The following is a 14,744-nucleotide window of genomic DNA, read 5'->3' on the forward strand; positions in this document are numbered from 1 at the left end:
GAAACACCAACCCAAATTAATCTCTGTGGCCAAGAGAGGCCAAGGCATGAGTCTCAACGAAACCCCAGACGACAGCCTCCGTTTTCACAAAAGCGGTGCCTCTCGCGGTCACCGCTGTGCCCCTGCTTCCAGCTGGCAGGAGCCCCAAGCACACTGCTCATTTTTCTCAGCGCCTGTTCGTCTGTCTCACGTTTCTGTCCCGGCCACCCCCACACCGCAGGCAGCCTGAATAAAATACGCCAGATAACCCTGGCAGGGACACTGGCCACCAATGAATTTAACTTTCCTACACGTAATCAGCCAGGGATGCGGCCAGGCTATTTCGAAGGTTTGTTGTTCTTGCTGTGAATTTCTCCTTGCTTTAGCCTGAGACATAAAGGGACTTCTCACAGAAAAACCAAGTCATCGTTGCTGAAACGCTGGAGACTTTCCACTTCCAAATCAACTGAACACTTTTCTCAAGTCTAAGAAGTGAAATCTGTGTTCACTGTTGCCTTCCAAATAATCAGCAGTCAAATAAAAATAAAATGCAATAGCAGCAACTCTTTAGGATTAAGCTAGTGAAGCTATTGTCCCTTTAAATTGGGAAAAAAAGGGAAAATAGTCTGCAAGTTCTGCAAGGAAAAAAATGTCACATTTGTACAGACCCCAAATCCCCTCTGTTTGAACAGGGTGATTAATATCAGTTCCTGTAGGAAATTAAATTTGGAGAAGAACAGCCATATGCAGATATGCAGATTTCTGGGCAGAATGGCCATCTCTGGGTAAGGGAGCCGGCTGATTAATCTGCGTCCTTAGAATACAAAATGAAACACTGGGCTCTCCTGGGCAAGCACAAGAAACGGCTTTTCCTCCCCATAAGAGAGGAGAAAAGGGCCAAACGCAGCGAGGAGGAGGGTCGCAGCACCACGTGCCTGTGTCTGTGAATGGTGAGGCTCTGATATTTAAAATAGCTTGTCATGTCATGTTTGCAAAACATAGCTTCTTCGCTTTAGGTCTGGCTTATCCTGACCCTCAGAAAGTTCTCCCTGCCTCATTTCTGAAGTCATGGAATAGCTATCAGGCGTCTCCACTTATTAATATCAACACTCCTCCTCTTTAATCTCCCCCTCCCTAGGCATATATTGAAGTAAACTATTCCCCCCATCAACCTCCACGTGAGCTCAGAGGGGACAGGATGTGGGGATGTGGCCAGTCACACACCTGCCAACAGTTCCTGAAGCTGGCATGCGTCTGAATGCACCTCCATGATGCATTGGTTTGTGTTTCAGTTTAGTTTTTTTCTTTTCCGAAAGACTAAATGCAGTAGACATTTTTTTTAACTTAAAATTATGATGCCGGAAATCTAATTTGCAAATATAAATTACCCCTTATAATCCAACCCTCTCATCACTCCCAAAAGTCACTGTGACCATAGTATCTGGTTGCAAGTGAGTATAAGATTTTTGATGATCAAATAATGCTGTTTTTTTTGGAAAAAATATTTACAGCAAGATGCAAAATGTCATTTTTAGTGGGGGTTTTTTTGGTAGTTACTGGAAACCTAAGCCTGTTATTCTGAACCATTCAGGGTCTCTCCAATAATTGTATAGAAGTAGGCATTATGCTATATTATTAAAGCTGTAATTTCCTGCTGAATCTGTCTGGATGTTTCTTTTTATCACTTGGCAATTTCTATCTAGTTATAGCATAATTAAGTTTCCTGACCCTTGCTCACTCTTTTAACAGGACGCTTAGAAATATCCTAGAATTGCAGATCTTCAGGCTGATGTCCTCTGTCCCCACACAGTAATGGAATAAAATTATTAATCCAGTAATTGTACAGAACACATTACTTTGCATTGAATGTCCCTCGTTCTCATTTCTGTTAGTGACAATCAGCCAGAGGTATAAATCATTTCTGCAGGGAGCAGGGCCCTTGGAAACCTCTCATTCGCTCTCTGCAGCTACCTGTACAGCTGTGATTATTCAGAGGCTAATACTGTGCTGGGCTCAAGCGAACAAAACACGGTTAATAAAATGGACTAAGGAGCAAGATATCTTCCTGCCTGTGGCTTATGTGCCAAAATTAGAACCGACCGCCAAATGATAACGGCACATCCGAGTGCCAGACTACACAGGGATTGAGAGAGCTCTCTGAGCCTCTGCCAGCCAGAAGGCGGCCGCCGGGCACGCAGACGCATCCTGGCTGTTTCGAAGGCACCTGAAACTCATCTACGACTCCTTTTACCAGGAACAAGGAGGCTGTTTTGGTTTTCACTGTGCAGGACCCTAAATTTTAAGTCCTTCGTAAATTATGTTCTACCATTTGCATGCATGCAGATGGTGGTAAGGATGGCCTCGAAATGCCCATGACAGGGAGGGCTGCCACCCAGACAGAGAACTCGGCTCCACCAAAATGCCCCGAGAGACAGCAGAGCTCACATTCCAGATTCTCTGTCCCCAGCCCCCACCAGACACACCCCGCGTCTCGGGAGAAAGATGCCATCTCAAAATATCTTAAGTCCAGACAATCACTGCCCTGTCCTCCCTAGACCGAGCCCTTGGTGTACACTTGATCTGCCAGGAGCCCCAGGGAAGGCCGTGGAGCACGAAGCCAGACAGCTCTGCCTGTTTAATAAAAGCCTCGTGCAGGCCTGATCACAGGGAGGATAAATGGCCGAGCACAACCCCCATCTTCATAAAGACCGTGGATGTGATTCTGAAGCAATAAGCCTTCCAGGGAAAGCAGCAAAGTGATCTTTGACCATGAATGCTTATGTGTAAAATGTGTAACTTCATGATGAAAATGTGATACACACGGCATATGAGTAGAAGGTCCTGTATCGCAATTAACAGATACACAGGAAATGCCTGTTCCCCAAATGCTGGAATGTGTCCTTGGCCCTTCTTTGAGCCCTCGGAACTACCTTCTTGGTGCTACCTAAGGGGAAACTTCCGTGCCAGACTGTGGTATTCACTTAAGTCTTGTTGACCGACTGACAGGTTTACAAAGCATGCCTGGCAACTTCCTTTCACATCTAGATAAACACGGAGACTTTTCATTCTGCTGCTAAGTAGTAGAAATCAGGTAGTAACTATGCTGCTTTAAAGTGCACTGGCCATAGGTTCGTTGACAGCCACGTGCTGGAACACCTTGTCCCTGTGCCACACTACGGAAGGGAAGATGTCCCAGAGCAACAGATAATCATGTCCGCTTAGCTACGTGCTAACTGCATTGGCTTAAATCAATGTTCGCAACTGGAGATGCCCCCAGCCCTTTGAGCTGTCACGCTGTGGGGGTGGGGAGTGCTACCGGTATCTGGTGAGCACAGAACCCAGGGATGCTGCCAAACGCCCGACTATGCTCAGGATGGACAGCTCCCTGCCTCGACTAAGAATTACTTGTCAGCGGTGCCGAGGTTGAGAAACCCCGATTAAATGGCAAAAACTAGCTGGAAAAAAAAAAAAAAAATCCAACCTGAGATCTCACCTGGGCACCCGTGAATACCAGATGCAGCTGAACGAACCACTAAACTTTATTCTCCTAACGTCCCAGCTTCTGAAATTTAAAAACAAGAAAAGGGCAAAGTGGAATATTTTCAACTCTAATTGTTTTTTTTCCTTTTCCAACTAAAAGACAAATTTTCAAAGGAAATGAATGAGAATTAAGGGACTTCTTTTTCCTCCACCTCCGATTTTACTAGAAAATTGAAAACAAGATCAAGAACCCAAGTTGTCCTTTCAGTGGATGCAAATTGAACTGTGGAATTCATAATATATCATCTGTTGGCCTGCCCATATGAACGGGTACATAATGCACAGGTATTGTCTAAGTCTTGTGAAAATCCTACGCTCTTTGTGGGTAACAGTGGCAGTCTTCGTACGTGTAGTAAAGTTGAAGGTTAGAAACGACGAGATTCAACATGTGAGTTTGTAGAGGAACATATGACCCCATTTTTCCATTTTTTTCCACATGGAGCTGTCAAAATCTCTTTTAGGTTTCAAAGCTTACAGCCTTTATACCTAAAGAAATGTATTAGTAAAGGCAATTTAATAATCCGTTTAGCTGCATTGGTATTTTACGCCTTAATTTTTGAAAGCAGAGTAAATGGTGACTCACTTTTGTTTTATTGTAAGCCTATGAAAAGTCACACACAGGAACTATTTGGTTGATTTTAGCTGCTTTTATTTCAAAATTCAACAGGGAAGGAGACATTCACAGAGCTCCCTTTGCAGTCTTTGAATCAGCTACTAATAAACATACATTTTCGGAGAGAAGGCATGATGGGAGGAACTATCACTTAACTTCCTATTGTTTCATTGATAAAAATGATCTTGGAAGCAGAAGAATATGTTAACTGTTTCCTTTGGTTTTCCATCTAGAAGGCTGAAAGACATTTCTAAAATAGATCTATTTTCTTTTCATTCTACAGAATAATGCATGAATGATTATAACATATGCTCTATCTCCCGTTTTTTTCTCAACCAGTGGAAAAGTGCCTGACATTGTAATCACAACTTGTTGGGTTTCAATCTGATGCTGTCCCATTTTATCATGGTAGTTAAACGTCCATTCTTGTTCGGTGTGATAAATGTTATGGCCATTTAACAGTAACGAAAAAGAGAGACATGTTAAACCAAATATTGCTTCAGATTGTGTCTTTTATTCTCCTTTATCATCATATCTTAATTTATAGTATAATCATCATTATCACAACTGTCAGCCTCATTTAACCTTCCCTGATCTCCCATGATTCTTTGCTGTCAGGTCTGATTGCCTGCCTTCTGCTGACTGGTTGATAATGGCTGACTGATTAGCCCTCCCCAAGAGGAAGACAATGATATATAGAACAGTGCAGCTTGCTCTATATATTAATGAGGAGCTGGCAAAGCTTTGATAAGGCGGCGGAATAATCCATCAGTGCGAGAAGGAGCTTGTAAAACTGGAGGAACATTGCACGGGAAAGACACCTGGGAAGGATGTAATGACCCAGTAGCTAAATGCCCGTCAGCTGTCTTCCCTCTGTTGTAATTAACATCAGATAGCAGGCGTGTGGATAACCTAAGAAGTTTATCAACCCCCAAATCCAGTTAAATTCTCCCCGTGTTGCATCCGCTGCTCACCGTCTTTTACAACATATTTAGCAAGCCAGCAATTAATAGCTCATTTTCCTTGGCATTAGGAACTGTTTATCTTCTAAACTAGCTCTTATCGGAGGCTGTTACCTGTGAAAGGCAAGAGGCACTGGTGCTTTGTGCTCTAGTTGTTACACTCACTCAGCGGAGGCCTGCTTCACCATTACATGCAATGCTTCAGATGGCTACTTGAGTTGAATGTGCCGTTATTACAGGTATTATATGAAATTGCTTGTGTTATGTGAAGGGGATTATAGAGGTTCTGGATCAATAACTTTAGTGGATGTTGGGAGTGATTACAGTGCTCTGTCAATTTTCCCCATTTGGCTGTCAGTGTTGATTTACAACACACCACCTCTTTTATTCACGTCAAATCACTCATTTCATTGGTAAATTCTATATATCTCAATTTACTTTAAGTAGCTGATTTGTGTAAAATAAAATGACTTTCTCTTCTGTGTGTGCAACAGACCTAATCTTATATAGTAATAAAAAGTGTAAACATGAAGGAAACTCTTTGTCCTTTTCAAAGCGTTGCGTGCAGCGCTGTGGCTGCCAGCTACGTAAAACAGCCATCACCGAAACTCCCCCTTACCTAGGCTTTGTTTAGAATCGACCTAGCCTCTTCATCTGGCTCTCTTGTTTAATTGTGGGAAGGAGCTGCAGACCTGTGCATCTCTTCAAGTGCTAGTTACGTGGACTCAAAGAGCGGGTGTGTCCTCCTGCACCTGCCCCCGCCTCTGCTGTCCAGTGGGTCGATGGGGGACACAGAGCCCAGCTCCTCTGTGGTGGTGCAGATACAGCCCCTGCCTTCAAAACTCCGGGGACATAAATGCAGTCTCAGAACGTTCACCTTGAATGCACTGGCCGGCTCCTGCTCGGAACAAGCTGCCTGAGCATCCCTTTTGCTGTTTTTGTTTTTGTTTTTTGCAAGTGGGTGCATGACTGTGTGTGTGTGTGTGTTTGCACGTGGTGACTGATGAAGGACACTGTCAGAAATCAGAGGAAAGGAGCCCAAAAGCATTCGGTGAAGTGACAAGTCAGAGAGACCCGGAAAGTGTTTGGGGGCAAAGGTCTAGACTTTTGTGTGCTAACAGCAATTCTCTAGAAAGTATTCAGACCAGGTAAGATTTTGGGCAAATTCCATTCTCTCATTCCACACATGTGCATGTGCCTGGGATAACATTTCATTTGGGAATTGACTTCTGAGCCTTAACTTGACCTTCTCTTCTCGTATCTGACATTTCTTTTCTAGTATTTCTGACCTAAAAGAGGCTTTTGGAAAACTGTGTACTTTCCCACAAATAAATAAAACTTACATAAACAAAGTATTTACAAAATCATCAAAGGCAATCTCCCTACAGAGCCTCCCCCCAACAATTGTCTATGGCTCAAACAGACAAATGAATAAACCACTAGATCAACCAACCTATTAATGCATACAATTTCTGGGTACTGAAGCTATTCAAATAATAGACTGGAGAGGAGGGAAAAGGATGTGTTTATTGTCTGTCCTGGCATAAAATGGCCTTTGCATAAAAATCTACAGATTAATTCTGCACATCTGTGGCTTTCAGGGTTGTTCATTCACTTTGTATATTTTTTGATATATTTTGCACAAGTTATAAAGCCAGGAGAAAATCCAGAATTCTATTTAAAATATAATTTTAAAAATCTTCATAAACTGTATCTGTATTTTCTGAAAAGCCCTATTGTCCCAGAGAGCATCATATTATTTAATATGCAACCAAAATCAAAGACCTGCAGAATCTGCCACTTCTTCCCCTGTTACTAATCAAGCCTTTAATGCGAGGTGCTGGGTTTCTGACGTGTTGGGGGTCTGCACCATAAAGGACCAGGTTAGACGGATGAAGTCGAAAGTTCCTCTTAGCATGAGTGTCAGCATAGCAGGAAAATGGGAGTGGAGAAAGGGAAGGGGAGCAGGCAGCAACCCCAAAGGAAACGTTCACACAGTAGATGGGTCCCACGCTCCAGGACAAAGCCCCGGCCGACCTGGCCATTCCTGGCTCCCTGCACTGCAAGACTTTGGGCCACAGTATTTCTGGGTCTGTCCTAGGCACATTCTCCTACAAGTCTTCCCAAGTGCCAGTTAGTCATCTATCACCCACAGTCACGGTAGACCAGAAGCAGCATCCGTGTGATTGCTTTAACGCCTCTGTGGGGAGGGCTGGGCTACAGCACCAACCTGTTGTCCTCTAAAATCAGAAGTGATTTCAATTCAGGCATGCACGTCAGCTAGTATTGATGATTCAGCTTCAACAACAACAAAAAATATTTTGAGCAGGGCAGAACACATGTACTGGGGATGGAGATGGGGATAGGGTTGGAAGGAGGCACAGACATGCTTAGAATAGGAGCCTTGCCCTCAAGGAGTTAACATCTAGCTAGGACGATGAGATATAAAATAATGAGAACTGAAATTACAACAAAATCTAAAGATTACGTACTTATTTATTTATGTATTTATTTTGAGACTGAGTCTTACTCTGTCGCGCACGCTGGAGTGCAGTGGCGCAATCTCGGCTCACGGCAACCTCTGCCTCCCATGTTCAAGCAATTCTCCTGCCTCAGCCTCTTGAGTAGCTGGGATGACAGGTGCCTGCCACCACGCCTGGCTAATCTTTTATATTTTTAGTAGAGATGGGGTTTTGCATAGAGACCAGGGCAGGCTGGTCTCGAACTTCTGACCTCAAGCGATCCTCCTGCCTCGGCCTCCCAAAGTGTTGGGATTACAGGTGTGAGCCACCGCACCGGCCTAAAGATTACTTTAGTGTCTACTATAGACACAATAGCCTTAGCTGTCAAATTAGCTTTACAGGAAGTAACTGCTAAGAATCAGGTAGAAAAAGTTCACTTTTAGCTGGGGTAACCAGGAACAACATAACAGAGTAAGTGGGATTTTATTGGAACTTGGCATTTGCAGCATAGGAGGATGACTACTCAGTCTGAGGCATTCCTGAACACACACAAATCCATGGAATTCCTCTTAATGGAAGGTTGAATTTGATACAAAATTACAGCATGAATCTGGCATTCAGGCTGATAGCTGACAAGCTAGCATTTGGAAAACTATAGTTTCAAAGGATCAACAATTCACTTTTAAATAGCAATTTATAAAAGATGGCAGCCTTTAATATACAAACCCCTAGAGTTATGTCTGACAATACACAAAGGACATACATATTGCATAACCGTTTTCAAACAATAGTAAAAAATTCAAATTAAGAATTTATATGCATCTCTGAAGCAGCCACCAAATTCACTCAGGGAAACAATGTACTTTGACAAAGTTACAGAAAATACTAATTTACTTATAGTCGACTAAAATTCAATCACAATGTTAATAATGAGGCCAAAACAAAAGGAATATTTAAAAGGCTGGTGTCTGGTATGATATCAAGGTGAAAACACGTACAGTGAGCCACAAGCCTCAAGCCAAAGTTCACCCAAAACATAGCATCGTCATCAGGGCAAAAACAGCTACACAGACATTGCAACTTCATGTGGGACTGAGAAAATGCAGCCTCTACACAGGGTGGGATTTTCTCATCCTGACGGATCAGAGACAACGGGAAGAGAAAAGGAATAGATAACAAGTACCGTCTTCCTGGGTCAATCTAATTTTCACTACATCATGATGAGAGGTTAGTTAATCAAGGGGAACTTCTCCCTGCCTCTGCTCCCTCGAGACGCATGGAGACGGCCGTGCAGCCCCTGCACAGCATCTGAAAAGAGCCCTCCCCAGACACGTTCTGAGTTTGCTCATGACACTCTTTCCAGCCCCAGGAAAAGGGTCCAACACATAGCAGGCACTAAATCACTATCGCGAGAATAACTGAATGAATTAATGAATGAATGGCATTATCCAAAAGACAAACAACATAAATTGGGGTGGGGGCCAATGGACCATTTTGTTAGTCTCCTTATACTTCTTCCAGAACCAAAGCTACTTTTACAAGTGTTAGAAATTCTTAATGGCACCCATTTGGGATCAGAAATCTCTTTAAATATACATTTAATGAGGGCCAGTAGCCTTTTATGCACTTCTAGAATTTTCATTTGGAGAGAAATCAACAGGATTTAGTCTGAGGATGGACCAGGGCTATTGGAAATCGCACTGACTTTCTGTGCAGCGCTGCTGCCATCTTGAATCCTTCGTTTTCCACCTCTGAGAATCTGAAACCTGCGAGGATAGGGCCACTCGGGAGACACTGCCACCCCAGAGCATCCCCGACGGGGCCGGTGACGGCCTCCCAGGGGGACAAGCTTTGCGATTTTTACTTTGTTGCAAAGTTTCTGTTATTGCAGTTTTCCATGTGCCAGAACTGAGAGGGCAGAGCGGCTCCTGGTGCATGAGGTGCCCTCCTGCCCGGCCAAACTCCAGCTGTTCTGTGGGAGCCGCCTGGCACCGGAGCTCTCCGTTGTGCCCAAGGCGGACGGGGAGGGAGGGGTGCGGCCTGCTGGCCATTTGACTGCTCTGCATTTCAATCTGAAATAACTAAAACCTCTGCACAGCAGTGAGTAGACGAAAAAGAGTTCTTTCTCCCCATCTTTTTCTTAATGCTGCTTCTCGTTAACAAATATCAAGTGTTATTCATTTGCCTGCTCCTTTTAAATCCAAGTGTGTTAGTTGTAACTCTGCTGACAGGACGGACCCTTGGTACTGGGCAGATGGAGGGAAAACAGTGGTGGGGATTTTTGTGTGATGCATTTAACTGTTCAAATGGAAGATAACTGAATACTTTGCTGACTGAGACTAGTTTAGTTTGTCGCCACAGGGCCTGTGCGGTGTTTAACATTACTCAGTGTGACCACAGCAAGGCTAGGATGGACCACTCTTTTGGGAAAGGTATTATTTGGAGACTAGTTTGTGAGCTGTTTCTTCCAGGGAGAATTCCTTTCCCTTGAGAGAACACTTTAACCAAAAGGCAAGACGCACATAATTGATGGCAACAATAAACAATTACCTAAGGTGAAAAAGCATTCTTATTTGGAAGAAAAAGAAACAAAAAAAAAAAAAAAAAAAAAGAGAGAGAGAGAGAGAGAGAGGAACCCATTTAGCTTGCCCATAACCCAAGATTCTGTTTATAACTTCATATTCCAAATTACTTTTTCCACTTTTCTGTAAAATATCTGACAACTCAATGTCTTTCATCTTTTTAGGTTATTATTGGATCCATTAATATAATGGAGATATTAATGATTTTTGGCTCCAATTTCTTAAAACAAAGCAAAACAAAGTGCACACAGTCTCTCCACGTGCGAATGTGCATTGTAAAAACATCGCATTGTTTTCAGGGATCCGAAACCTGTGCTCTCGAGTCAGCTGAGCCCTGCATTTGTGTTGAAAGGTGCTGGGCTTGTATCTGTGCAGCCAGAAGGAACTCTGGATGCTGGGAGTGGTGAGGTCTTGGGCGCCGCGTGAGGCTCCACTTCTGGGCATGTCAGCAACAGCGGGGCGCACGTTTCATCTTTTGGGGAGGGAAGGACCGAGGAGGAGGGAGGGAGCAGCACCGCCCTAACCTGGTTCCAGATTCTGAGGTTCAAAGGCAGCTTCCCCTGGAGTGCAGGACAGCCACCTCCCCGAGAAAAACACCAGACCCACAGACAGCGCTTTTCTCTCTCATCCTGAGTTCTGCTCTTCTTAGGGCCGGAGATTTTCTCTCCGAGGAAGTGTCTGCATACCTCCTTCCTTTTGTCTCAACCGGAGGGTTTAATAGCTGAAGTAACTGAAAAGGACGAACAACAGAAAGCCTCCGGTTTCCAGAGTAACCGTAAAAACAGGCCCCAGTCTCCATGGCAAAGAGAAAAGCTATTTGCTGCAGCCTTTTCAGACCGTGAGCAGACACTGACAGTTTTCCTATAATCACCCCCGATTATTTGTAGCAACTAACTATATTATAATGTTAACTATAGGAGGTCTTTGAAAATATGCAGGCCAAAAAAAAAAAAAAAAAAAAAAAGGAATAAAAAAATGCACCGGGTTTTCCTCTGCTTTAGCTATGAATACATTATCAGTTTAAAATGTATAAAATAGTCTGCTCTAATAATTCAGCCCAAAGGGGGTAGGCAGCGTCCGTCCCTCAGGTTTCTTTCTGGAATTCTCTTAGGGTGTCTCCTCCTATTTGGAAGTCTGCAGACAGTCTGTGTCTCCAATGCATTCATTTCTACCGAAGAGCAAAGGAAGAACGAATATGCAATGTTTATACATTTTATTTCGCCTACTATGTATTGAGTGTACTTTATCCGGTACTTGGTAGCTGCCTTTCTCCCAGGCATCTGCAGGAATTATGCTATCTGTGTATGCGTGTGTGTGCGTGTCCTTCATTCCTGAGGCTACAAGACCTGCAGTCCTATGACCTAAATTGCCCGTGTGCATGGTACCTGCAGCTTGTGGCTGCCATCCGGCTAGGGGAACTGCAGGCTTTGCCAACGCTCTCTTCCCTCCCCTGTGCTGAGGTAGGGTGCGGCCCCCCTGGACTGCCTGCCTGCCTTCCTTCCTCTACTGTTCTTCCCTCGAGCATGGCATAACCTTGAATTTCAGGCTCCATCTTTTATTTACAAATAGACATCTACCTTTAGGACAAAGTTGGACCCATTATATGTTTGACTATTCATATTATAGCATTAATATCATTCCAATCATGTCTATGCAAGTTAACTTCCAGATTTAAAAAAGCACAATATTACTAACTATTCTTTTCTGAATCTCTCTCTCTCCTCCCCCCTCTCTCTGTCTCTCTCTCTCACATATGCAAATATAGACAAATATGCAGCTCTGGGTTTACATATATTATGTGGCATATTTCAATTGCCTATATATGTCTAAAAAGATTACTAACAAAATGTGAAGTAACACTACATAAATAGAGAAATTTTAACTTTTGTATTTGATTTCTGGGGGAATGTAAATATCTTCTTTTTGAGGAATACAGCTAAAAAAAGATAATCAAAATCCAAGTAAAAATAATAATTCTTATTCCATATGGAAGTGCTCTCAAAAGAATTGAAAGTTTTCAACTTGTCTTTAGAAGTTAAAAGTTTGGAGAATAAAATTTGGGAAATAAATATCTTATGTCCCTCAGAAATCATCTCATTTTAAAATAACACAAAAAACATGAAAAATAAAATAAACCTGCCTCAATAATTTTGAAGTGTTTATATAGCTAGACATTAATCAAGGTCTAAATTTAATTTCCTCAATCACTTATTAAAAACAAACATACCTATACTTTGTCTTAACATGCAGGGTGTATCTGTGCAGAGTTCCATTTAGTTGCTGGTTGTTTTGTTTTGTTTTGTTTTTTTCTGCCATAAGAAAAGCATCCCAAATGACTAAGGCAGAAAATGTTCTTCCAAAGATGCCGAGTCGTGTTTTTCTCATGTGTTAGATTCACAAACAGGGCCCCCCAACGCAAAAAGAAATCAGCTTAATAGATAGGAATACCTCTTCTCTTTCCTGATTTTGTTTTTCTTCCTCAAATCTATGTGAAACAATTCTATGTTCTTCAAAGTGAGGGCCCGTGAGCAGCCAGCTGGCCCAGCAGAGGTGGGCTGAGCGTTCATTTTCCGAGGGAGGGCACATCACTCTAGCTCGCTCGCAGGCCAGGCCAGGCCTCTGCCCAACTGTGGAAGGAGGGCGCTGGGGGGCCGGGGGTGGAGAGTTTGGATAAACGCTCCACGCCGATCTCGGGAGACGTGAGTAAACAATCTGTGACCTCCACCGAGATCACAAGGAAAAACTTCCAAAGTACAAAGCTATTACCTTAAATCCAAGGATATCACATCTCCCGTCTGTCTCCAAAGTGTGTATTTATCTATCAGACTCATCTCTCCCTGCATGACTCACTCCCATTACCTGCTGGGTTTTATAAATTGCTTAAAGATAAAAGGCTTACCCCGCTGTAAAAAGAAGTAAGATATAAGATTGAATTTGCACTAAAATGAAAAGTTTCCTGGTGCCCCTTATATATTTAAAATTGCTGTTTTCTTGCAATGAATATAATTCACTCTGTCTTTTCCGAAGTATAATCCCATAAGGGTTTGACCAAACAAAAATGCTCTAATGATTGCAAATGGCTCAAATATTCTGTCCAGTGAGCTAAGTGATAAAAGTTTCTATGTTAAAAGAAATAATAAGTGAAATTTCACACATATTATAGTAATTGTGAGGCATCCAATTTACATAGAAATAATGTGAAAGAATCCTGACCACGGTGTTTTAAGTGAATCATTACAGGCATCTAGAAGCTGCAGTGTGCCAGGTATGTTTCTTTCGCATAATCAGTCTTGTAATGGAGCCTTTAAAAGCTTAAAATGTATAGTTAGATTAACCTTTCTGTTTTAAGGGGTTTTTCCCCCCCTCAGGAAAAAAATAAAAAATAAAAAAGGCAGAAGACGGAAATAGGGAATCATTAAAGAGCCAATTAAAGCCATACCCGGTTTCTTGCACCTGTCCGAGAGTCCCGTGGAAGCCCTTCTTGCACCACTTACCATTTTATTGACTACTTTAGATTTTTGGTAAAATATGGTCATTTTCTCCCCTGTTTAAAATCCAAGCATTTTACTCCAGTCCTTGGACTGTGAGTTAATTACAGTAACAATTCTCAAAGGAAGTTATCAACGGACAGTAAGGCAGATTTCTCTAACTAGAAAGGCAAGTTTAATCAGACAACTCCAGACACACAAAGTGTGCGACGGCTGCAGCAGAATGGCTCGGCTTTCTCCTCTTCGAGGAGGCCACCAGCAATGCGGCTCTTGATTTTTTCTTTCCCCAAATAGCCTTCTGTGAACTTGATATTTTGCTCCAGCAAGAGGGCATTTCTGTTTAGTCTTATTTGATTGCAGGATTTAGCAGATAAGTCAGTTCCTAAGAGGAATGAAGGAGCGGCAGTCACAGACACGTTGTTCCACTCGTCTGGGGTTACGCAAGGAGAGGGGGCGGATTACTCGTTGGAGATCCTTAAAAGTTCGGTGTGCTACGTGTCACTTTCTCACTAAAATTTTCCTTTCTTTTCTGTGACTCACGACCCTCTCAGGCCCTTGGCTGTTTCTACTGCCTCTGGACCAGGGTTTATCTGCACCTGCTCTAGTGATATTTTGGACCAGACAATTCTGTGTGTGTGTATTTGGGGTGGAGGGAGGGCAGAATCTCATGCATGTAAAATGCTTCGGAACATTCCTGCCTTTGGCACACCAGACACCAAACACCCCCACGTCCCAGCAGTGGCAATCAAACATTTATTCACATATCGCCAAATTCTCCTGGGGTGAACCAGCCCCACCCCAGTTGAGAACTACAGAGAACCACTGGTCTAGAGGTCAAGGATGCAGAAGACAGCACAGCTCTCCACTCTCCTCCTTCGGCCAGGGACTCAGTGTGGTTAATCCAGCCTATCGTTTAAACACTCAAAATTGCCTAGCGTTCCCATGGATTTCCTTTCTTTCAGACAACATGAATTTGGAGTTAATGTTAGCTGAAAATATCAGACATAAGATAAAGAATAACATAGAAATGATTAATAAATGAAACTGATTTTTCTGCATCCTCTCCTTCTGAGGAAATTTCGGCACTGTGGGATGAAGGGTGAGTGGAGTGTTGGCCC

At 42.9% G+C, this 14,744-nt stretch overlaps 1 protein-coding gene across 9 annotated transcripts in view; it reads right to left on the minus strand.

The window, feature by feature from the left end:
- The window catches only part of LOC105485285 (homeobox-like protein HDP1), a 454,750-nt gene that overhangs the window by 112,131 nt on the left and 327,875 nt on the right, over positions 1-14,744 (minus strand). The window contains exon 3 of one of the 9 annotated variants that reach the window (XR_011614574.1): positions 13,508-14,008. The exons of the other annotated variants lie outside the window; for them this stretch is intronic. The gene's annotated coding sequence lies outside the window, so the exon portion shown is untranslated. Of the gene's footprint in view, positions 1-13,507; positions 14,009-14,744 lie in introns of those variants that run through there. 9 annotated transcript variants of the gene reach the window in all.

The sequence above is a fragment of the Macaca nemestrina genome, chromosome 16 (assembly GCF_043159975.1).
Source record: "Macaca nemestrina isolate mMacNem1 chromosome 16, mMacNem.hap1, whole genome shotgun sequence".
NCBI classification, from domain to species: domain Eukaryota; kingdom Metazoa; phylum Chordata; class Mammalia; order Primates; family Cercopithecidae; genus Macaca; species Macaca nemestrina.